This window comes from Dromiciops gliroides, chromosome 4 (assembly GCF_019393635.1).
Source record: "Dromiciops gliroides isolate mDroGli1 chromosome 4, mDroGli1.pri, whole genome shotgun sequence".
Taxonomy (NCBI): Eukaryota; Metazoa; Chordata; class Mammalia; order Microbiotheria; family Microbiotheriidae; genus Dromiciops; species Dromiciops gliroides.
Window position 1 is genome coordinate 297,077,774 of NC_057864.1, and position 24,998 is coordinate 297,102,771.

Here is a 24,998-nt window from a genome sequence, read left to right on the forward strand (position 1 = left end):
TTTTATCCTCAGTTGTTAAATCCATATGAGACTTGGGTTATGGGGACTTACCATTTGAGACATTAATTGCTTTTATTCTGAGTTATCAGATCAGAGCAGCCAAGATGCCAGCCATCCATGAGAGGAATACATACAAAAGCAGGCATTGAACTGTCACAGAAAGGGAGACATGCATGAAGTCCAGGTACTGCACTGCCTTGGAGAATGCTGAGAGAATGGCCATTAACAAAAATTGAGGTTAGATTCTCTTGGTTTAATTCCGCCCCCCACCCCAACATATCACCAGATGGCCGGGCTATGCCATACTATTCTATGCCTGACTTCAATTCCCCCTCCAATATACCTGTTGCCATGAACATCTCAATCCTATGCATCTGATTAAGCCTGACTCAGTTTCCCCTCAACATTCTCGTACTCTTCTCTTGTTTTATGGTAACCCCGTAATTATCTCAGGTGTCATGATAAATACAATGTTGGATTTGGCCTTGACATCTGTTACCAGTTAAATTAGATTCTTTAATTTTTCATAATGGCATAAGGATAATTAGGCAGATGATGCAAAAAAGTGATGAAACAAAGATAAAAATTATTTTCTTTTTTCTTTGTTTGTGGGGCAATGAGGGTTAAGTGACTTTCCCAGGGTCACAGAGCTAGTAAGTGTCAAGTGTCTGAGGCTGGATATGAACTCAAGTCCTCCTGAATCCAGGGCCAGTGCTTTATAAACTGAGCTGCCTAACTTCCCCCCACAATTCTTTTCTTGACTGATATCACAATTGACTTAGCCCTGTATTAAAGAAGGTATATAAGCATAACTTATGGACTCTCTTACAAGTAACTTAAGGAAACATCCACTTTTGTTAGAAGTTACATCTTCTCAATTTATTCTCCATGGTGGTGGTGGTGGTGGGGGGTGTTTACAATAATGTTAAGTTTCAATTTTTGTTTTTATAATATCTGTTTCATGTGTAAAATCTCTAAGAGATTCTGAATTTCTTTAGACATATGTTTTTTAGAACTTTCACTGTTTCATTTGGTTATTGGCAAATCTATTTAAAGTTGTGTTAAGATCAATTTTGTAGGAAATTTTCCAGCTGAGAAGACTTTCTAGTTGATCATCAGTATCTGAAACACCTGAGAGACTGTTTTACAACTACCATGCCCAGGATCCAGAGCCAGAATCCACAGCTATACACAGGTGACATCCCAAGAATCATCTGAGATAAGAATTTCAAAGACTTAAATGGACATTGTCCTGTTTTCCTTTTCCCCATTCCTTACACTATTTGTAATATTCACCTCCTAAAGGGGACTGCCCCCTTTAGTTTTTCTTTGTTTGTAATGTCTACCTACTAAAGGGGAGTATCCCTTTTAGTTTTTGTCAGTGCGTCGCGCAATTTCTTTTCTCCCTTTTCATTCCTTTTACATTATCAGTCACAAGTATCTGTAATGTTATTGTGTCATTTAAGGAAACCCTGTTTCTTAATGAAGTACAGGGGGGAGTGTGAGAATATAATTACCAGGGGCCCTCTGTTAAGAGAACATGGGTTGACCTTTCTGAGGTCGATTCAGTATCCGGAAGTTACCTCACAATTCATAGACCACCTTCAAGTCATGTCAATCAATGGACTTGAATGCTACCACCCAATTAGCTTGGAGCTGTGTGTGGGGACCACCTCTCTTCCTGTCCTTCAGGGAGCTTCTGCTGGAGAGACTCGGGATCTTTCTCTTGGTAGTGTGATCTGCTAGGTGGAGGAGGCTTTTTTCCTCTCTCTCCCTCATAGATCTTAGCTAGGCTTTTCTATTCTTTCAGAGACATGTGTTCTCTCTTTGCTAACCTCTAATACACTTTAATAATGCTTAACTGTTGCTGAAGTTTCTAATTTATAAGTAAATCCTAGCTAGGTTCCCCCACACTGGGGGCAGGTAAGGTGATTTAGTTTTACTCACCACACATGGGAAAACTTGCACGTGGCCCTGGACCATCCTGGCACTGTCTTCTTTGTTCTATTTCTATATAATACCTGACCCAGACCGGTGCTGCTATGGGGATCCATGATGTTTCTTTGTCCTGTTGCCATTCAGAATAACTGGCGTCTTGTAAGTATATCTCACCCAATTAACCTAATCAACCCTAATAAAACCCACTAATAACCAGGTTGGTATGAGCCCCTCTTTCTTTGGTATCTCAGTATACCTGGAGTAAGGATGATATGAGTTCAAATCTGGATTCAAACACTTACTAGCTATGTGATCCTGGGCAACTCATTTAATTTCTGTTTGCCTTAATCTACTGGAGAAGGAAATGGCAAACCATATAGTATGTTTGCTAAGAAAACCCCATGGGCAGTATGGTCTATGCAGTCTTGAAGGGTCAGACAGGACTGAACAACAACAAAAATACTCATTAATGCTTCCTTTGTTTTTTCCTCCCTTCCTTCCTCCCTTTGCCCTTCCCTCTTTTCCTTCCACCTCTCAAAAAAGGAAAATGTCACCCTATAATTGGTGAATTTAGGGCCCCTTACATTTGACATAGTTGGCAAGATAGTCTGCTTCCTTCTAGCCATTAATGATTGCTTTGTAGGTCCAATCATTCAATTTATTCCAAGTTGACCTATTATCTAGGCCACACCTCTCCATTTCATCCTACAACATGGGACAATATGAGGGACTTTGTCATAGGATTTACTAAAAACTTGGAAACCACCTATAGCATTTTTCTTTTCTACCAGCCCAGTAGTCCTGTAGAAAAGGTTAATGAGTTTAGTCTGACATGACTTCTTTATAAAGCTGTGTGGATTTTCTGTGATTGACACTTCCTTTTCTAGGTGTCTAGAAATCTCTTTAATAAGATGTTCTAGAACTCTTTTTTTTTGAGAAGTTAAAATCAATCTCAGTGTTATATTTTGTGAAAACTCCATTCTTTTTGAAAGTTGGAACTTTTACCTTTCTCCAGACTTTTTAGCCTCTTTCCCATTTTTCAGTCTTTCAAAGATCACTGGTGGGGTAGCTAGGTGGTACAGTGGATAGAGCACCAGCCCTGGAATCAGGAGTACCTGAGTTCAAATCTTCCTCAGACACTTAACACTTACTAGCTGTGTGACCCTGGGCAAGTCACTTAACCCCAATTGCCTCACTAAAAAAAACAAAAAACAACAAAGATCACTGGTGACTCAGCAATAATATTTATCAGTTGAGTACTCTAGGATGTAGTTTATCTAAGCCTAATGATCTGAACTCATCAAGATCATCCAGGTAATCTCTTATTATCCCCCTGTATAGCTTGGGTTCATCTCCATATTAGTCATTTTCATTCAGTCCTTTCCAACCCAAATATCACTCTTCTTGGCACAGAAAACAAAAGGAAACCATGAGCTAGCTTTCTGAGAAATCTTCTTATCCTTTGATGTTCCTCTCTTCTCTAATATAGCTCAAACTGAAACAAGAGAAAAATTTTTATTATCCTTGGCTCTCCTCGTTATCCCTGGTTCATGCTGAATTTTAGACCTCTTAATACTATTTTTTTCTTCTCTTTTTGATATTTTTTGATTTTACAATCATGATCATGTCCTGAAAAACATTCCCTCCTGACACAGAATTTTTTCTAGTAATAAAGAAAAACAGTTAAGACCAACTGACACAGTGACATCTTTTGGCAATGTACATAATATTTCATAACTATGATTCACCTCTACCAGATATGTTTCTACCACAGCCATGAGTACTCCAAGCCTAAAGTAACTACAATAATTATACCTATGGCTGGAACTAATCATCACTTCCCTTTCTTGATATCATGTGTATATACATACACACATACAAACACACACACATACCATATTTTAGTCCTGAAACCTTGAGTAATTATGAACATATCTCAATCAATCAATCTAGAGACCTTAGATTAAATTGAAAAGGTCTTGGAATTTTTCACAGGGATTATGCTTGGATAGGCTGAGGAAACTTGACCATAGACCTAGGATCATCTACAAATTACCAAATGACTTTAGAAGAGAGAAAATTCAAGAAACTGGAGTGAGAGTGGCATTGGTCTGTAGTTTTCTTTATCTGTTTTAGCTCATGCTGGTTTAATATCAGCACCATGCTTATGTCCTAAAAGGAATTTAGTAGGACTCTGTCTTGAAATGAAGCTAGAGAACTCATGCATCCCAACATCTGATCACCTTTTCTTGCTGTTCTGCTTTCTTTTCTTATTACATTCTCTCCAAGTTGCACACCCATCTTCACCCCTTTCCCTCCAGGAGAACAATTATAGAAGACCAATAACAACAGCATTATAAAAATAAACAACTTTGAAACACAAGAACTCTGACAAATGGAATGACCAATAATGGTTTCATACACAAATGTTAAAACATGTAGCTCATCTCCTGATGGCAAAGTGATGAGATAAGGATACAAGATGAGGCATTTTTTGGACATGGCTAATGTAGTAATTTGTTTTGCTTGATTATGTAGGCTTTTTTCAAGGGTTTTTCTTTTCTATTTTTTCCCCAGTGACAGAGTAGAAAAAACAGATTTTTGTTAATTGAAAATAATAAAATTATTCCCAAATCAAATGTTACTTCCTGCATGTATCCTTTTCTAGCCTACTCAGCTGTGTGATCCCACCTTCTTCTGAAATCTATAGCAATTTCTATTATTCTTTTTTTTTTTTTTGCGGGGCAATGGGGATTAAGTGACTTGCCCAGGGTCACACAGTTAGTAAGTGTCAAGTGTCTGAAGTTGGATTTGAACTCAGGTACTCCTGAATCCAGGGCCGGTGCTTTATCGATTGTGCCACCTAGCCTCCCCCTTTATTTCTAGCATTCTTATACACTTCATTCATTCATTCATATACACAACCACCAATGTTTTATCTCCAAGGTGCATCCTACATTATCTGAATGCATTTGAGCTATTTCTCTTACTAGATTGTATACCTCTTAAATGCATGGACAATATTCAGCTTGTGTCATGGGCAGGGCGTAGCATGTTGCCTATCATATAATTAAGTATGTGGAACAGATATTAACTGAGTTAAATTGAATTAATTGCTACTCACTAAAAATCTCCAAGGTGGTCATTGCTTTCATATTTTCATAAAGTGGTCTCATACTTGAAGCCTAAGATCCTTAACTTTGGATAGTGAAGCCAATCCAAGTATCCTTAAATGTTTAACCTAAAAATGTAAGCCACCAAAAAACCAAATCAACCCCAACCCATCTCCTAAAAAAAGAATTACATCTAAACTAAACTAACTAAACTTTAGTTATTTTAATGTTATTAATTCTTCTTTAACACATACTTCATTGGATCCATGATCTTATCTGTGAGGAGTACACCATATTTTAAATGACTTTAAAGCTTTCCTCACAATATTTTAGTTTTGAATAGTGTCAACTACCTAATTAAATTAAATTCACTAATGAAATTGAATTTAATTTCAGAGTTTTCAAAGAGTAAATGACTGAGATGTTAGTGAACTATTGAAAGTATCATGTTTAGTTAGGGTATAAAATAAAAACCCTAGAGATTGCTGATGTGACTCTACATAGTGATTTGTTCTTCTCAAGTTTATGTTTATTATTAACCTTCTGATAATGTTTAACTCTAATTCCAGTTTAGTAAAACATTTCCTGGTTAGTGATAGTTCCACATTTTTCTGACTTGTTCCAAGACATTGCTATCTTTAAGGACTGGAGTCCAAATACCTCCTACTCTTTCTGTTTATTTTAACAACATCATGCAGAGGGATGTTTAACAATGATTTTAATCAAATAGTTTTTATTCAAGTCTTTTGCTACCTATATGTGTGTGTGTGTGTGTGTGTGTATAATGTATATACTTATATATGTTATGTATTGTGTTCACACAGATAAGTTTGCAAAGACATAATAGAACAAAATTTTAAAGAGTTTATGATAATTTTAGAAGTTTAGTTTATTTTCACTTGTTTTACTGCTTTTGTCTTCTTACAATTAAACCAATTCAATTCAATTCACTTCATGCATTTAGCCTCCCCTTTGCAAAGCACATTGTGCTGAGTAATATGAACACAAAGACAAAAACAAATCATTCCCTGTCCTCTAGTCGTTTATATTCTACTGGGGGATACAATTTGTATCAAGATAAATAAATTCAAATGCAATGAGTATTCTCTATCCTTCTATCCCAGAGCCAGTTGGCTACATATGCCCCTCATGGTTCTAATGTATCCTGAGTTGGTTGGGTGGGGGCCTCTTCTCTCCTGCCATGGGATTGGGCCTGTGTTCCCCACCTTGTTAGTTGCCAGTGAGTAGAACCCCAATTCCATTTAACCACTTAACATCAACTAGCTTTTACAAATAGATATTTACTTCAAAGTACTAGCATGAACTGTTTTAGAAATGTTTTGAACATCTTGGGGATACACCAGAGATTGAGTTGTGTTTCTCAGGCCACAGGGCTTTGAGGAAGAGAAGACCTCCAAGGCCTGCCCCGCCCCCCCCCCCCCCCCTTGCGGAGCATTGAGGGTTAAGTGACTTGCCCAGGGTAAGACAGCTAGTAAGTGTCAAGTTTCTGAGGTCACATTTGAATTCAGGGCTGAATCAGGGCTGGTGCTTTATCTACTGTGCCACCTAGCTGCCCCACCCCTTTCTTTCTTAACATTATTGTCCCTCACCTGATACTTTTAGTGCATGAATCAAAACTACCAGAACCAGTCTATGAGAATGAGGCAACTTCTGGATGACATGACTAACAAGATGGAAGACAAAACATTTTCTCTGATCCTCGTGCCATCTCATACCACTCCAGTATTAGAATTATGCATAAGATAAAGCAATTTCAGCATTCTCTATGGGCTAGGACAGAAATGTCAATCTTCAGAGTGCCAATAAGGCAGAAACAAGATTAAAATGTAATTGGGAAATGTTTAACAAAATAAATAAAATACAATTCAACAATGTTAATTTGTAGTTTTCTAAATCGATCTGAAGCCTACATGCATACTTTCTATATGAATTTGATGCCACTGGTCTAGAATACCAACGAAGTAACAATTCAATAAACTTATTACAAAGTAGGCTATGTTAGTCACTAACCAGCTCACTCAGCACTCCCTCTTCCATTGCCCCCATCATGTTCAAGGACATGAGGACCTTGTAATGGGTATAATCAGCATAGTGTACAAAAATTAATTATTAATAACTATAATCTATAAGGAACCTGGAAAATTATATATAATTGGATTTATGAAAAATTATAGGTTTAGAGAAATTATAATTGGGCCGTAAGTCCCTTCGTGGTCACCATTCAAGTGTAGAAATATTTTTGTTAACTAGGGCTGATTTTGGGGGGACTGATCTATGGAAGACTAATCTGGGGACTTTTGACTATTTGACTATCTGACTTCGTTAATTTAATGTGGTCCGTTTATAAAGTTCCACCACACTGCTCCCAAATTGATAAACTAAAGATTAAGAAGGCTCTTAACTAAATAATCAAAGCAGAGTTTATTTATGTGATACTATTTAAATTAAGAATACAGGGAAATAAAATGTACAACCTGACTGCTTCCCTGAGGTCTCTTTCCACTGCATCTCTTTCCCACCTGCTGCGCTTCAAACTTGTTGAATACAATAAGGGCTTTAGCTGCCTGCAGCCTCAGGACACGCTACACTTTCCCTGCTCAGCTACTTTCTTCTAACTCCTCTTAATCTTCACTTTCTCCAACCTATATCCTGTGTTGACCAATTCTATGCTCTCTGCTGCCTCCTGTTCAGTCTGTCTTCTGCCACCTTTGCTCCTAGTCCTGCGTTGCTGTTCCTCCCGTCCCGTCTCTCCTTTCCTCTCTAATTTCCTCAGCCCCTCCCTGAGTCTAATTCCCAGGTCTATATATACCTTTTCTTCTCTCCACTCAAATCTCAGGGCTTCCTGCACCCACACACCAAGCTAATCTGCCAGTCAGGGCTGCGGCTGGGGCTGGGGGTGTGTGCTTGTGCAGCTCGTGTCTCAGCACAGCCCCGCCTGGACAAACCCGGTATCTCTTGGATCCCTCTGCTCAGGTCGGAGCCAGCTGGGGCTTTTCCCCGCCAGCTGTCTGACCTGGCGTCTTGTACAACCCACGGGGCTTTTTGGCTCAGCTGAAGCTGAGGAGGAGGGGGAGAGACCCTGAGGGCCTAAGGCTTTCTAATCTCAGCCTAAAGGTAGGGTCCCCAAATCAAAATAAATTTCCACAATAGATTTGGTGCTTAGTACCCTAGCATTCTTCCGGCCCATGAAAAAGGGGAATCTGAGCTCCTGGGAGGTAACTGACACCCTTTAGATCGGGAAGTGGGGGAAAAATTAAAAGAGTGAGGCAAAACAAACTAGGCTTAAGTTCAATCTTTTTTGAAAATGTCCCCAATTCCATCCATGAAGACAAAGAGCAGAATTTACCATGTCTACGGTTGTTCTACAGACTTTACAATTATTATCTCATTTGAGCTTCAAAATAATCCTGTGAAGTAGGTGCTATCATTATCCTCATTTTACAGATGAGGAAACTGAGGCAAGCAGAGGTAAAGTTACTCACCCAGGGTCACATAGCTAATATCTGATGCCATATTTGAATTCAGGTCTTCCTGAAAACATGTCTGGTGCTCTATCCATTGAACCACCTTGCTGCCCATCACTATAACTTTCTCAGAAGCAGGCTTCCTGGTCTTTCCATTTAGGGAGATGCTATTTGATACATTTTGTGCATGCACCAGACCCCACTGCACTAAATACAAGGTGTCCTAAAAGTCTTTGTGCAATTTTAAGTTTTAATAGCTAAAATTTTAGTAGTTTATTTTAAACAAAAAGTTATGAGTTCAGTCGCCATCATTCTGAGCCCCTGGTTAGGATACAGAGTATCCCCAAAATCTTAGTTGAATTTATATAGTCTGTATGAACAAAATGAATTCGAAATAATTTGGGTGACAGGGCATCAACAACATATAGGATGGGTGAAGAGAGGCCTTGTGTAGAAGGTGGCACCTGAGATGAGCCTTGAAAGGAGACAGAGATTTCTAACCGAGGGCTCAGAAATTGGGACTGAACTCATAATATTTTTTGTTTTGTTTTGTTTTGTTTTTTTAATTAAAAAATTATTAGTTCCTTGGGATTGTCCTAGATCATTGTACTGCTGAGTGTAGCTAAGTCATTCACAATTACTCATTGAACAATACTGCTGTCATTATGCACAATGTCCTCTCAGCTCTGCTCACTTCACCATACATCGATGTTCATTAGTCTTTCAAGGTTTTTCGGGGATCATCCTGTTTGTCATTTCCTATAGCACAAGTCCATTCCACTACAATCATATAACACAGCTTTTTCCATCATTCCTCAATTGATGGACATTCCCTTGATTCTCAATTCTTAGCCTCCACCAAGAGTTGCTATAAATATTTTTGTACAATTTTTCCCCCTTTTCTCTTTTTCATGGTTACTATTGTTAGCTGTTTCCCTTCCATCCTATTCCCTTCCCTATGATATTTATTCTATTATCCATCTTCTTTCATCCTATCACTCTTCAAAAGGGATTTGCTTCTGTCTGTCCCCTCCCCCGCTCTGCCCTTCCTTCTTTTGCCCCTCTCTCCTTATCCCCTTCCCCTCTTATTTTCCTGCAGGTTTATAGAGATTACTCTACCCAATTGAGTGTGTACATTATTCCCTCCTTGAGCCAATTCTAAAGAGATTGAGGTCTTTGAGCCTTTTTTAATGAGTGTTAGGCTCATTTACTGCCCAGATTAAATAGATTACTCCACCCAGTTGGGTATGTCTATTAGTCCCTCCTTGAGGCAGCTCTGATGTGAACTCATAATATTTTGTTTAAAATAAACTTCCTAAAGCCTTGAAGGAGGGAACCTCATGGATCTTGGGGGTTATTGTATTGCACCCTATGTTTAAACCAAGCCAATTACTCTAACAAGTTTTTATGAATTGGGCATAGAGAGTGCCTAGATTTGGAGTCAGAGAGATCTGAGTTCAAATCCTGTCTCAGACACTTAATCTCTAGGACCCTAGGTAAGTCAGTTAACTTGTTTTAGTTTGGGTTTCTTCATCTGTAAAATGGGGATAATAATAGCACTTACTTTGTAGGGTTGTTGTGAAGCTCCAATGAAGTAATACACATAAAGTACTTTGAAAAACTTAAAATGCTATATAGATGCTAATTTTACCACAACCACCACCATAGTCATTACAAGAGTTAGAGGAAGAGTATTCCAAACATAGGATATAGTCAGTGCAAAGTGAGAGATGGAACGCTATGAATGATGAAGGAATGATGAAACATGTATAAAACACATACTATGTGCCAGGCATTGTACCAAGTACTTAGATGCTTATCTAAGTAATAGAAGTAAGGAAGACTCCCCCTGACTTCAAGAAGTTTATATTCCAATAGTGGAAAATAGTACTGAAAGAAGAGCTACAATAATAAGTTGTAAGTTGACTAGAAATTGATGTAGCCAAAAGTGACGAGGGCCTTGCAAATGAAGTTCATCTATCAGAGCCCAGGGACCTCAGAGGCAGAGTCCAGATTGTTCAGCTGAGAGGGGGTTGAGGAAGGAATGGGAAACAGTAAGTAGGCCAGTTTAGCCAGAACAAAATATGAAATTAGTCTGTAAATGGTTTTAAATGCTTGACAAGAATTTATTATATTTGTTATATTTATATTTTATCCTTGAGGCAATAGTAGCTACTAAAGCTCCATGAGGGAGTGACATGGTCAGATGTGTGTGTTATAGGAATATCAATATGGCAGCTTTGTGGAGGATTTTTTTGGAGAGGTTCAGTGCAAGAAGATGAATTAAGAAATTATTTCAATAGCCATATGAGAGGTGAGAAGAGCCTCATTGAGAGCAGATAAAAGGGAACAGATGTGAGAGATATTGTATTGCTAACCTGTGCTTCCGGAAGGTTGGAAGTAAATTTAGCAGGAATAGGGGTATGTGGGAGAAGGGCAGGTTTAGTGGAAAAGATCATTAATTCCATTTCTGATATATTGAATTTGAAATATTTATCAAAGTAGAGATATCCATTTTGTTGTTGTTTGTCCTTTGCTCTCAAAGAGAACCATGACATTCGGGTGATGTCAGGACTTGCACTGAATTGGATTTAAGTGAGGCAGGGCTATGCAAAATCAGCAACATCACTCTTTCCTCCATGGTAAGATATATCAGGACAACTGGAATTGGCCAAGGATGTTTAAGGCAATTGGGGTTAAGTGATTTGGCCAGGGTCACACAGCTGGTAAGTGTCTGAGGTGAGATTTGAATTCAGGTTCTCCTGACCTCAGGGCCACTGCATCACCTAGCTACCCTTATCCATTTGGTGATATGGGGTTAGAGCATAGGAGAGAGACAAGGGCTGGCCATGTAAATTTGGGAGTCATCTTCATAGAGGTGATAATCAAACTTGATGGAATCATTAAGACAAATGTAGAGTGAAAAGATGATTTATACTGGAATCCTTGCTTACATCCAGGCAGGACATGGATGATAATCCAGCAAAGTGAAGTGTTATGAAAACTCAGGGGAAAAAAGAGAACACAGGAGGAGGGGCTAGTCACCCATATCAAATGCTACAAGGAAGTCAAGAAGAGTAAGGGCTGAAAAAAGGTTATTTGAATTGACATTTAAAAGATGGTTAGTTACCTTGGAGAGAGTAATCCAGACTTTAAGTGGTTTAGAAATGAACTGGAAGAAAGGAAACGGAGAGAAGTATAGATGAGTTTTTTCCTCTGGATTTGGGTTGTAAAAGGTAGATTCTCATTCTCTGTCTCTGTCTCTGTCTCTCTCTCTCTCTCTCTCTCTCTCTCTCTCTCTCTCTCTCTTTTTCTTCCTGTATTTCTCTCTGTCTCTCTTTCTCCTCCTCCCCTTCATCATTGTCATCATCATCTGAAGGGATAGTAGGATCGAGCAAAGCTTATTAATTTTTTAAAAGATTTTAGGATATGGAAGATCTGGGCATGTTCAGAGGCATCAGGGAGAAAAGGGCAGGAAAAGGAGGAATTCAATATCCGAAAGCTAGAGAATGATTATAATGGGCAAGTTCCAGGAAGAGATGGGAGGGGAGGGAGTAAAGGACAAAAGTAGAAGGGTTAGAGTTAGCAAGAACTATTACTTCTTCCTCAGAGACTACTGGAACAAAGGAAACTAAAATGTTCAAGGGATATGAGGTGTGAAGAGGCTTCATTTTCTCAGTAAATTGTGACAAGGTCTTTTGCTCATAAGATAGGTGGCTTGAAGGGAGAAGAGGTTTGGAATAGCTGTTGTAGAGAGTTCAGTAGTTAATTAGGGAAAAATGAAAGAACTGACCCTACAGCAATAGGGACCCAGTTGAGATTAGATAACACAGATTTGTAGTAGATCTAGTCAGCATGATTGTGTAACTTCCTCCAGGGTCATTCTGCAGTAAATTAGTGTATAAGTATTTATGCAATCTGTCTTTTTGAGGGAAACCACTGTAGAATTTCAATTAACTAGAAGATTCAGGAAAATGTCTTTTGGTTGGTGAGTTTTGTGGTTAACTTGGACCTCACTAGAAACCTTATTTTAATTTCATTTTTGTTACTGAAAATCTTAACCAAGCTGAGTTACTTTGATATAGTAAGTATAGAATAGTGGATAAGTTTGTTAATGGTTGAGCAACTTGCAAATCAATAATCATAATAAAACACTGTAGTTATAGAAAGTATCTCCAAATTTTACCTTAGAATTTGCTTTTTTTTTTTTTGTGACAATGAGGGTTAAATGACTTGCCCAGGGTCACACAGCTAGTAAGTGTCAAGCATCTGAGGCTGGATTTGAACTCAGGTCCTCCTGAATCCAGGGCCAGTGCTTTATCTACTGCACCACCTAGCTGCCCCCTAGAATTTGCTTTTAAAATGAGATTCTTACCATAAGCTTGTTTACTTGTGCTTTGCTTTTTTTCTATAAACTCTGTAGGGTTAATTACAGTAAAGTAGATTACCCATGGGATTAATAAAAGAAATCCTCTGTTGGACATCCTGTGGTAAAAGTTGCTTGCATATGCCTATGGATCCATCACAAGCCATGAACATCGACTCCATCTCATCTACTTCAGCAGATTGCCCCTTTTGTGATCCCTACTCTCACATATCTTCAACCTCTTCCTGTCTACTTGATGCTTCCTTTCTGCCTACAAACTTGTCCATCTTTCTTCAATCCTCAAAAAACCCTCACTTTGGGGCAGCTAGATGGCACAGTGGATAGAGTACCAGCCCTGGAGTCAGGAGTTCAAATCCAGCCTCAGACACTTAACACTTACTAGCTGTGTGACCCAGGGCAAGTCACTTAACCCCAATTGCCTCACTTAAAAACAAACAAACAAACAAACAAACAAACAAACAAAAAAACCCTCACTTGATCTTTCTACGCCACCTAGCTATTATCCCATATTTCTCCAACTTTTGAATGGCTAAACTCCTTAAGGACACAGTAGTCCATGATGAGTGCCTTCATTTTCTTTCCTCTCTCTCTCTTAACTCTGCAAGTTGGCTTCTGACCTAATCATTCAACTGAAATTTCTCTCTCCAAAGTTACCAATGATTTCTAAATCTCCAAATCTACTGGCCTTTTTCCATCCTCATTGAGGGGTTCAGCATTCTGCTTTGTGGGTCACCAACTGTGATGATTAAAATCTAATGTGTATGTCCTGACCTGCCCCCCACCGCAGTGGGAGGGAAACTAGTTAGGATTTAATTATAAATTCAGGAGCTTCAGTTTAGGCTTTTAAGCATTTATTAAAGTATATTAGAAGTTAGGAGAGAGAGAGAGAGAGAGAGAGAGAGAGAGAGAGAGAGAGAGAGAGAGAGAGAGAGAGAGAGAGAGAGAGAGAGAGCGCGCACGAGCACAAGCACACATGCCTCTGAAAGAATGTTCCTCCAGAAGACCCCTGTTGAACAGGAAGAGGGGTTGGTCCCCACACATACAGCTCCAAGCTAATTGACTGGTCGAATTCAAGTGCATTGATTGACATGACTTAAAGGCAGTCTTATGAATAGAGGCAACTTCTGGGACACCAATCTGACCTTCAAAATCGCAGAAAGGTCACCTCATGTCTTTCTTGGAAAGGGGGTGGGGGAGGGGGGTGCCCTGGTTCTCACATCCATATTCAAGGGACAGCTAGGTGGTGCAGTAGATAGAAAACTGGCTCTGAAGCTGGGAGGATCTGAGTTTAAATTTGACCTCAGACACTTATTAGCTGTGTGACCCTGAGCAAGTCACTTAACCGCAATTACCTTAAACATCTGGGGCCATCTCTAGTTCACCTTACATATATCTTTTTTATTTTTATTTTTTCTCAGTTACATGTAAAGATATTTTTTTGAGTTCCAAATTTTTCTCCTTCCCTCCCTTCCCTCCCTGCTCCTGAGGCCAGCAAGCAAATTTGATATAGGTTATATATTACAATCAAGTTAAATATGTTTCCACATTAATCAGAACAAAAGGAAAAAACACAAGAAAGATAAATAAGATCAATAACAAAAAAGCAACAACAAAAGTGAAAATAGCATGCTTCAGTCTGCATTCAGACTCCATAGTTCTTTTTCTGAATGTGGAGAGCATTTTCTACCATAAGTCTTTTGGCATTGTCTTGGATCATTGTATTGCTGAGAAGAGCTAAGTCTATTACAATTGATCATCACAAAAATGTTGTTGATATTGTATACAATGTTTTCTTGGTTCTGCTCATTTCACTCGAATCAATTCATGTAAGTCTTTCCAGGTTTTTCTGAAATCCGTCTGCTTATCATTTCTTACAGCACAGTAGTATTCCATTACATTCATATACCACAACTTGTTTAGCTATTCCCCAAACGATGGGCATCCCTATAATTTCCAATTCTTTGCTATTACAAAAAGAGCAGCTATAAATATTTTCATACATGTGGGTCCTTTTACATTTTTTATGATCTCTTCGGGATAGAGATCTAGTAGTGGTATTGCTGGGTCAAAGGGTCTGCACAGTTTTAAAGCCTTTTGGGCATGGTTCCAAATTGCTCTCCAGAATGGTGGGATCAGTTCACAGCTCTACCAACAGTGCATCAGTATTCTGATTTTCCTACATCTTCTCCAAAGTTTATCATTTTCCTTTTTCATCATATTAGATAATAATTGGATAGGTGTGAGGTGGTACCTCAGAGTAGTTTTAATTTGCATTTCTCTAATGTCCTGAAATATATCTGCCACTGGACCCAGATGATTCTGGAAGAGAGAATGAGGCTGGTGATTTTTCACAGCCCTGCCTCACTTAAATCCAATTCAGTGCAAGTCATGACATCACCCTGATGTTATGGTCCTCTTAGAGAAAGGACAAATAATAACAACATCTTTACTGACCTTTCTGCAGCCTTTTACATTAAACATGACCCTCTTCTCCCTGATATTCTCATTTCTCTAGATTTCTGTGATGCTACTTTCTCCTGGTACTCCTACCTATCTGCTCCCTTCCTTTACTGGTTACTCCCATAGGGCTCTGGGCTGTACCTTCTTTTCTCCCTCTATACTATTTTACTTAGTGATTTCATTGCATCCCATGGATTCAGATATTATCTCTATGATGATGATTCTCAGATCTACTTATCCAGCCCTACTCTCTCTGCTTACTTCCAGTCTCACTTCTCTGCCTATTGGACATGTGTCCATCCAGCAGACATCTTAAGCTTAACATGTACAAATGAGAACTCATTATTGTTCTTCCCCAAATTCTCTTCTTCCAAACTTCCTTAATAACGTCAGTGTTGTTATTGATAGTAATGTTACCATACTTTCAATCAAGTATAAATCAGGTTTAAAACTTCAAACTAGGTATCATCTTCAACTCTAGACTCTCCTGGTATCCCTCCTCCACACTTCCCCCTACCCATAAATCTAATCTGTTGCTATGTTCTGTTGATTTTATCTTCTCAGCATCTCTCATATATGTCCCCTTATCTCCTCTGACACTACCACTACTACCCTGTTGTAGGCATTCTATACATCACATTCTGAGTCACAATTCCCTCCCCACTCTAGTTCAATATTGATTGATTGATTGATTGAACCTCTCCTCAGCTGTCAGAGTGAACTTCAAGTTTAGGTTTTACCATGTCAGGCCCCTACTCAATAAATTCTAATGACTATCACTTCCAGGATCAAATATAAAATTCTCCATTTGTCATGCCAAGCCTTTTCCATCCTGCCTCCCTTTTTCCAGTCTTTTTATACCTCACCCCTAAGGACTCTCTCGTGCTCCAATAACACAGCAAGGATGCTGCTCCTTGCTCTAGACACTCAATAATATACTGACTAGTTTTTCACTGGCTTTCCCCCATGCCTAGAATTATGTCCTCCTCATTTCCACTTCTTAGCTTCCCAGGCTTTCTTTAAATACTTGCTAAAATCATGCCTTCTACAAGAAGCCTTTCCCAATCCCCTCCAATTTGTCCTGTAAAGAGCTTGTTTGTACATATTTGTTTGTATATTGTCTCCTCGTTATACTCCTAATCCCTTGAAAGCAGGACTGTCTTGCCTTTGTTTCCCCACCACTTAGTACAGTGCCTGGCACATAGTAGGTGCATTACAAATGTTTGTTGACTGACTCTTCTGATCTTGTGTGATTCTTGTCCATGTCTTTCCATAAATCTATTTCTCTAGTTCATTTGAGATTTTGTGGATGCCAGTGCTACACTTGTGATCTGAGTCTTATCACAGTCAAATTAGATGCACCTTTAAAGTTACAGCTGGAGAAAACTGAGGTTCCTTGTACGAAATATTATGCATCACCTGTGGAAAGCACTAGACTATCCCATTGAAGAGGAAATTTTACTTCTTTCACAGTCTGTGAAACAAGGGAAGTATTTCTATTTTGGGGGTGGGGGGCATGGTGGTGGTGGTGGGGTGAAACAAACTCCAGAGAAAGAACAAGGTTTTGGAGAATTTTTTCAGTGAACAACAGACAGCTCAGACATCATGCTTAACTAGAAAAGGGAATGAGACCGAAGTATATAAAACATTCCTTTTTTTTCCCTCTGCTGTCAATCATAGCAAAATCAGTAGTCATATATGTACTACCCTTCTCAAGATGTGTTAGCTTCTAATGGTTTCTAGGAATCTTTTAAATTGAATTGTATATTCTGAACTCAAAATGTAGTTAAAAGAAAGGCATGAGATGTCACAGCAGTGTTTTAATATTTGTTTTTCCGCCTTCATTCCTTTTCCTTGGTATTTTTATTTAACATTTACTTCCTGTCTAGCTAGCTTTAAATGTCTGTGGTTCCAGCAAATTGTTTCCTTTCTTGGTTTCTCTTCCTCTTTCTTCCTTCTCCTAGTTCATTCTTCATAATTTATTGTGGTGGTTTCCCCCTAAAGTACCTCATTTGAATTTGACTTTTTGCCTAATTCCAGGAAAGATGGCTGTTAGAAGTAACACTGACTCTCTTCTTTCCTCATTTTGCAAAAGCTATATTTGTAGGTTATACAGAATTTTCTGAATTTTAAAAGTTGCTACTTTGATGTATTGGGAAACAAATCTAGTTTTCAAACAAAACTTATTTCGCTACTTTCCCCCCATAAAAACATTCAGCATCTTGGATGAATTTAATTTCCCCCAAACTGAAAACATTACTTCAGAAAGGATTACGATAATAATAATAGCCGAATTTGTATATCAATTTACAATTTAAAAGTACTTTCCTATGAATTATTTGCTTCTCATAACAAGCCTATGAAGCAATGCAGATATCATAATCTCTATTTTACAGATAAAGAAACAGAGGCTGAGCAGATGAATGACTTGACCAGGATCATACAGTTAATGGAGAGTAAAATTCTCAGCTGATTTCAAGTTCAATGGTACCTCTGACAAAAGACTGATCAAGCAATGCCTGTTTGAATAGCCCTTTTTACGTATTCAGATTTAAAAATTATTTTCAAACAAATAAGTTACGGAAAATGACAAGCTAAAAGTAGGGTATTTTTTTTTAAAGTTCGCGGCTTTTTAAGAGGGTGGGTGAGGACAAGTAGAAATTCAATATTCCTCCCCTCTGCCTCCTATAGAGACAAATACGTTTGAAAGTAGGCCACCGGGGCAGCTAGGTAGCGCAGTGGATAGAGTACTGGACCTTGGATTCAGGAGGACCTGAGTTCAAATCCATACCCAGACACTTGACACTTACTAGCTGTGTGATCCTGGGCAATTCACTTAACCCCAATTGCCTCACCAAGAAAAAAAAAGTAGGCCACCGACTTCATATACAAATCTAAAAAAAGCAGGATTTCAAATATAAATACAGCGTGTGTGTGTGTGTGTGTGTGTGTGTGTGTGTGTGTGTGTGCGCGTGTGTGTAGGGGAAGTGTTTCTAGACGTTCAGGACAAGTTAGACAATGTAGGGGCTAACAAACTTCAGGAGTAGCCTGCTTTCAGGAGAAAAGGAAGAGCCTCCCTCAGACTTCGTACTTATTTGATAGCCCTTGGCTTGATCCAGCTAGAACAAAAACAAACAAAAAAACAAAACTGGTCAGTTCTGCTGAAAGGCACTGATATAGAGGACTTAATTACTGTGACAGGATACTTTAAGCCTCCCTTCTCTTTCCCACAACATTTTTGGTTTCCTTCCCAGAAACCCTGGGCTTCTTTCTTTTAAGCACGTAGTTTTAGAGCTGGTAGACACTTGCTTTCTTGATGCTGGAAACCAGTTTACTCAAAATGCGGAGGAAGCTCTTTCACAGCAGGAAATACAGACTGGTCCTGTCAGTTTCTCTCCCCCCCCCCCCCCAAAAAAAAAAGTATTGTCTGAAGACCTGGGCTCCCCTTCGGGCTTTGCCACTTATTTCCATAAAGGGAGACAGGTCACTGCTGTGACTCTGGGCAAGTCACTTAATCTCCCAGGGCCCCAGTTTCTTCATCCGTAAAATGAGGGCGACGGGATTGAATGACCACTAAAGTCCCTTCCAGCTCTAAATCTGTGATCCTATGAAACTCTCCAGTGACAATTGCTTAGCGCCGTGCTAGGAAAGAGCGGAGACCTCTCTCCCTCCCCCGACTCCGGTAGCTCCTTCTCCCCCAGCCTACTTGTGTCTATCTATCGGATCAAGAGTCGGGGCGAGGGGGAAGAGAGGTGGAGTGATGGGGGTGTGGAGCTGCGGGACAGGAGCAGGCAAGGCTGGCACGCAAACCTCGGAGACTGAAGGGGGAGCCAGGGAGTGTGGACGCGCGGGCGCACACGGTGACTGCCAGCTCCCCACACTCCCAGAGAGGCGCGCGCCCGCCTACCCTCCCGCACGCGCCTCCTTTCCCTCCCCATTCCCCAAGAGTGACGCGCGCCCCTTTTGCCTCCGCACTCCCTGGGAGCGGCGCGCGCCCTCCATCCCTCCCCTAGCCCGCGGCGCCGGCGCCGGCGCCCCCGCCTCCGCCTCTTCGGGCTCTCGGTACCAGTGACGTGAGCCTCAGCGGAGTTCCTCCCTCGGACTCTGCTCCGCGCGGCGGGCGGAGGGAGGGAAGGGGAGGCGGAGACTGGGATCAGCTGCGCTGGGAGCAGGAAGCTGAGCAGGACCGGGAGCCGCCGCCGCCGCCGTCACCGCCTGGAGCCCGGCGCCAGCACCCTGCCTTCCTTCCCTCTGGGCAGCCGCTCAGTTCTTCCTTCCTTTTCCTTTCCTCTTCTCCCTCTCCCGGCCGTCTCTGCTCCGGGACACCTCGCCCGCCGCCGCCGCGGCTCACCTGCCTCCCAGTCCAGGTGAGTGAGGGAGGGAGGGAGTGTCCACACACCGGGGGGCAGCAGTGTGCCCCGGCCAGCCGCAGAGGCTCTGGTCCCTGTATCCCCGCCGGGGGCCGGGGGCTGCGGGAGCACAGCCCTGGGCCTCCCTGTGTCCACTGCGGGCCCCCACTCTTTGCCCCGGAGTCGGGGCAGCAGCCTCATTGTCCTCATCATCTGCAGGGGGTGCGGTGGGGAAGTTAGGGTCTCCCTGGGGAAAGGCGAGGCGTCACGGCCGGACTCTTTTCCCCCTTTCCCCCGATCTCTGGAGGAGAGAAGGGGAAAAAGAAGGGGGATGCAGCCGGGCCGGGCCGGAAGGCAGCCTGCTCGCTCTGTAGCTGTGGGTCCGGCCTGTGAATGGCTGGGTGCGAAGGTGATGAAGACGGAGCTGGGAGGTTCCTTGTTCTTTCTGCTGGAACCACCTGCTGTCTCTGCCCCAGGGGTTGTCTCTGACGCTCCCAGTAAAAGGCAGGACCAGTTTGGGAGGAAAAAACCCAAACTTTAATTTGTGAGTTGATTAGTAAGCACTTAATAAATTCCTTTTTCATTGTCATTAAGAAAACGTCCGCGCTCTTGTGTAGCCAGATAATTCATTGTCCTCCAGTAATCAAGCCAAGGCAACAGGCATTTATTATTAAGCACCTACTACGTGCAGGCTCCGTGCTTAAGTGCTGGAGATGCATAGAAAAGGGCAAAAATAGCCCCTTCTTTCAAGGAGCTCATAAACAATTATGTACAAACCATGCTCAAACAAGATATAGGCAGGATAAACTGGAGAATAAACTGTTCAAAGGGAACATCCTGCCAGTCATCTTTTATTTTGGGTACAAAGATAGATTTTAATTTTTAGCATAAATATATTTGAAAAAAATTGAGGCTTTTTGTTTTTAGCATCCTATTCATTTACGAATATATCGCCCACATACCCATTCATCCCTTCTAGCAAATCCAAAAAATAAAAAGAAAGAAAAGAAATGCAGTTGAGTAAAATTAGCAAACATTTGCCTAGGCTACCGGCCTATGCAACTTTTCCACACCTGTAGTTTCCCATCTATACCATGAATGGCCAGAGCTTCATTTTCTTAACTCTTCCCTGATCTCCACTAAATCTTATTCTTTGATTAAATGACTAAAAAAATGCAAACACATCTAGTAAATCTGTTCTATAAGTGACAGAATCAACTTGTATTAATAATAATATAGTTGTGTAGGTGATTAGGTTAAGGATTTAAAAAATCAAAACAGTATCTCATTGCTCTAAAAATAATAGAAGTTACTTTTAAAGAAACTTTATATGCCTATAAGGGTAAAAATGCCTTCTGTTGCCTTGATTTTGATTTCACGGAAGTTGTAGTTTGTTAACTCCTTTCCCTAATGTTAGCCAATCACTAATGAGAATACACTGAATTTTATATCCTTTAGTGTCCTCATAATAAGTGTTATGGAGGAAATATTTAAATACTAACTCACAAATGAGGAATACCACTGAAACTTACATAAGTTTTTGAAGCTCTCATGATTTGGTGATATAGGTAAAATATATCTAGTCAGAATTTATTGGGGATTTATTTCTTCTGGAGGAAACAAGATTTTAGCATAACTTCTTAAATAATTGTGATCTCAAAGTTTAGCAGAAGTTACGCTTGCCATAAAATGTGGATCTTGAACTTGAGTTGGTAGTGGTCAGGGTACAAAGGTTAACAGCAAAGGAGAGGTTTTTTTGCACAAATTAACTGAATTTCAAGAAATGTCGTCCTTGGGCTGCAGTTTGGTGATTAGGGCCTGTTCAGTAAAATTATATTTCATTCATCAAGCAATGTAAATATTATGTGGTGGGCCACTGTCAGAGGGAAAAATAATAAAAGCTTTAATCTATAATGTTTTTTGTAAGTTTACTTTTTAATAATAAGGACTAAACTTATTTTAGACAGTTGTTATATAGAAATTTATAGGTAAGGTCTAAACAAATGTCTCTTTAACGTTTTGTAAATTTGGAAACTCACTTTTATATAAAACCTTTTCCTTCCCTAAGTTTCATAAACTGGTAAAAATCAGTAATCTTTTTTTGGTAGGTGGAGGGAAGGGAGTAGTGATGTCAGAAAAAAGAAGGAAAAGAGTATCATGGAAACATTTAAAAAGATACATAGAAAAGAGCAGAAGGAAGTTCAAAAAGACAAGCAAGATGGTTTCAAAACAATAGTATTAAATTATATACTTTTAAAAAGCTATTACATAGTGGATATTTGTGGTTTTTACACAATTTTTCTGTTCTTTGTATTCATATATAGAAATAATTATATTTATTGATGTTCAAGTTCATAACAATAAGAAAGAAAATATAAAAACAAAAATATAAAACATTTTTCTGACATAAAAACATCCTCAAATTATACTGTTTTCATTACTTCTAAGATGACATAAAATAATTTATTTCAGTTATTTCACTGGGTTATTTTCAGTATCTATCATAAATTGACCTAAAATATAAAAAAACACAAACCGTTTGAATGATAGAGTTTGTAAAGAACAGTAGTCAGGAAGTGAGAGAGAGGCCGAAGTTTCATCCTGTTGTGAATGTGCTTAATGTGTATTGAATATTATGTCACCCATTGTTTAGACAATTATGCTGTATTGGGCAATGGAACTATCATTTCTGGAAACAACTTTTAAAGATTATGACTGATTTGAATAAATATCAGTATCTGAAACATTTCAAATTGTTATCTAGTTTTAACTACTTTTTTATATTTAAGAGAATCTTGAATTTATGCAACATGCCTATCCAAAATGGAAATTTTGAACCTTGGTGACTTGGAAATTGCTTATTTGCATTTCATATCCATAAATGACTTGATAAAAATTTCTTTAAAAAGACTAACATTTGGTAGATTATAATTTAATTGCTTTATGATACTTGGAACAATGTGGTTATACTTTTGAATCCATCCATTGGTAGAGAGAATTGTTTAAAGTTCCTGAAGAACTGGCATTGTATTAGGGTAATTTGATTTTTGATATGGGTATATACTGATATGAGCTTCTGATTAACTAAATTCCTCTTTTTTTCTTTGATAACAAGTCAGTACTAAACAATATCAAGCATAGCATGTTATCTCATCTTTTCACAAATTATTATTGCTTAACTAAAATGGACTGTATAGATTATGGAGCATAGAATTAGATATGTTGTTTGTTGTAACCTCATCCCTGGTTTACGCAGATGAGTAAAGCTATCAGTTTTCACTGGAGCTAAAATGAATAGTAAGTTGCTTCTAGTTAGCACATATTGTTTTAATTTCCTTAAGAGAAAAGTTTTTGCCCATAAAAGTGAAGTATCCTTCTCAATACTATTCAGCCAGATCTCTTCTCTTTCAGAGACGGTTTATTTTCAAAAGTTTTTTTTTTCACTGCTACTTGCAGTGCTTAATTGTTGTTGAACAACAGAACTGCTTAATTAAGTTCTCTCCCACCCCATTTTCTTTTGCTTATATTAGGCAAACAGGAACTGAAAGGGAAAACTCCTTAGTCCAAAATAGTGTATAGTGTCTTTTCCTGTCCTTAGGAAGATGTGAGCTAACCAGTGTGCAGAAAGGGCAATGCATTGCTTTGGGGACTAGCATCTTTTGCATCAGGGTTCATGAATGAAATAGGAGATAGGTAGAATCAGGCAAAAATGCAGAGAGGAAGCTTTTTGCCTTTTTAAAATAGGGATCTTTGTTATTTTGTTTAAAGTATTATGAATTCTTAAGACATATATAAATGTAAGTGCATATTTTTATTTCTTTTATATAGTATAAATGTAAGTTTATAAGAAATGCCTTCCCAAGCTTAAATATTTTTGTATTTTCGCAATCGAATTGAATAGAGTTAAGATGAACTTTTAAATTCTCTTATTGGAGATTTTTTTCTAAAGGATGCATTTAAAAAAATTTTCAGTAGTAACTACACAATTTTGTAAGTGGTGAACTTAAATAGACAACAGTCAGTAAATGGAATTTGTCCTTGAGGACAACATTGACATAAATGGTAACACAAGGAAAAGTAGCATGTCAAAAATATACACCCAATAATACCAAACCACTCGAAACATAACTAGAAGAACCTATGTGACCCATCTGTCTTTTTTAAATGTTGTAGTACCAGAGAGGAAGTTATTTGTTATGTAGAAAGCATATATCTCAAGTGAAACCAAAATAGTGTAGTGCATTCCTTCTTTGTATACTCATATGATGCCACTAAATGATGTACAAAGGAAGGAGTTAGTAATTGTAAACCATAGAAATCTTTTGCATATGCTGTATGCTCACTTGGTATGTAGTCTTACAAGTTAATCTTTGTAAAGCCAGGTGTTGCATGTGGCAGGAATTTTTATTGGGATAGGAATTTAAAGTAGGTCATCAGTAGTGTAGTTGTACACATGGTATAGTATATAGAAAGCTGGCCTCACAGCCAGAAAGAGAGGGGTTCAAGTTTGGACTGACACATACTGGCTACCTGTGTGACCCTAGGTAAATCACTTAATGTCTCAGTGTTTCAGGCAACTACTACTACTGTTCTTGCTACAGCTACTGCTACAAGTCCTGCTACAAGTACTGCTACTTAGTGCTGCTGCTGCTGCTACTGCTGCTACTGCTACTACCACCACCACCACCACCACTACTACTATTACTTATTCTTCTTCCTCCCCAATCTATTCCCCTTATTGATATTTCTAGCTTTTATATCACCTTAATTTTGAATATTTTCTTCCTTTGCCCCAACCAGTAAATAGCCATATATGCTTTTCAAATACAAGTGGTTCCCATAATCAATTCATATATTTTTTTCCTCTTTTCAAAAGGAGAGAAGAGTTCCTAGCCTGTTTCTATCTCATGACTTTTTCATAAAATTGATGAATATCTGGATAACTTCTTAACACAGAGCTTCTTAACCTGGATTTCAGGGATTTTCATGGAATCTATAGATAAATTTTAAGGGGTCCATGAATTTGGAAGGGAAAAAATACATGTTTATTTTTTACTACCTTTTGTTTTTTTTTAAATCCTATGCATTTTATTTGAAGTGTTTTAAAATGTTATTCTCAGAAGTTATCCATTAGACTTCATCAGACTGCTAAGGGGATCCATGATACAGAAAAGATTAAGAACCTCTATTCAAAGATTATCAGTTGCACAGAAGGTGCCAAACTGCCTTGGTAGTGCAAATTTTTCATTTGGGTATTCCTTATTAT

General features: G+C 39.1%; 1 protein-coding gene across 5 annotated transcripts in view; it reads left to right on the plus strand.

The window, feature by feature from the left end:
* The first annotated feature begins 19,529 nt into the window (after positions 1–19,529).
* The window catches only part of MYO6 (myosin VI), a 217,478-nt gene continuing 212,009 nt past the window's right edge, over positions 19,530–24,998 (plus strand). For all 5 annotated transcript variants that reach the window (XR_006356388.1, XM_044003763.1, XM_044003764.1 and 2 more), the window contains exon 1: positions 19,530–19,750. The gene's annotated coding sequence lies outside the window, so the exon portion shown is untranslated. The remainder of the gene's footprint in view (positions 19,751–24,998) is intronic.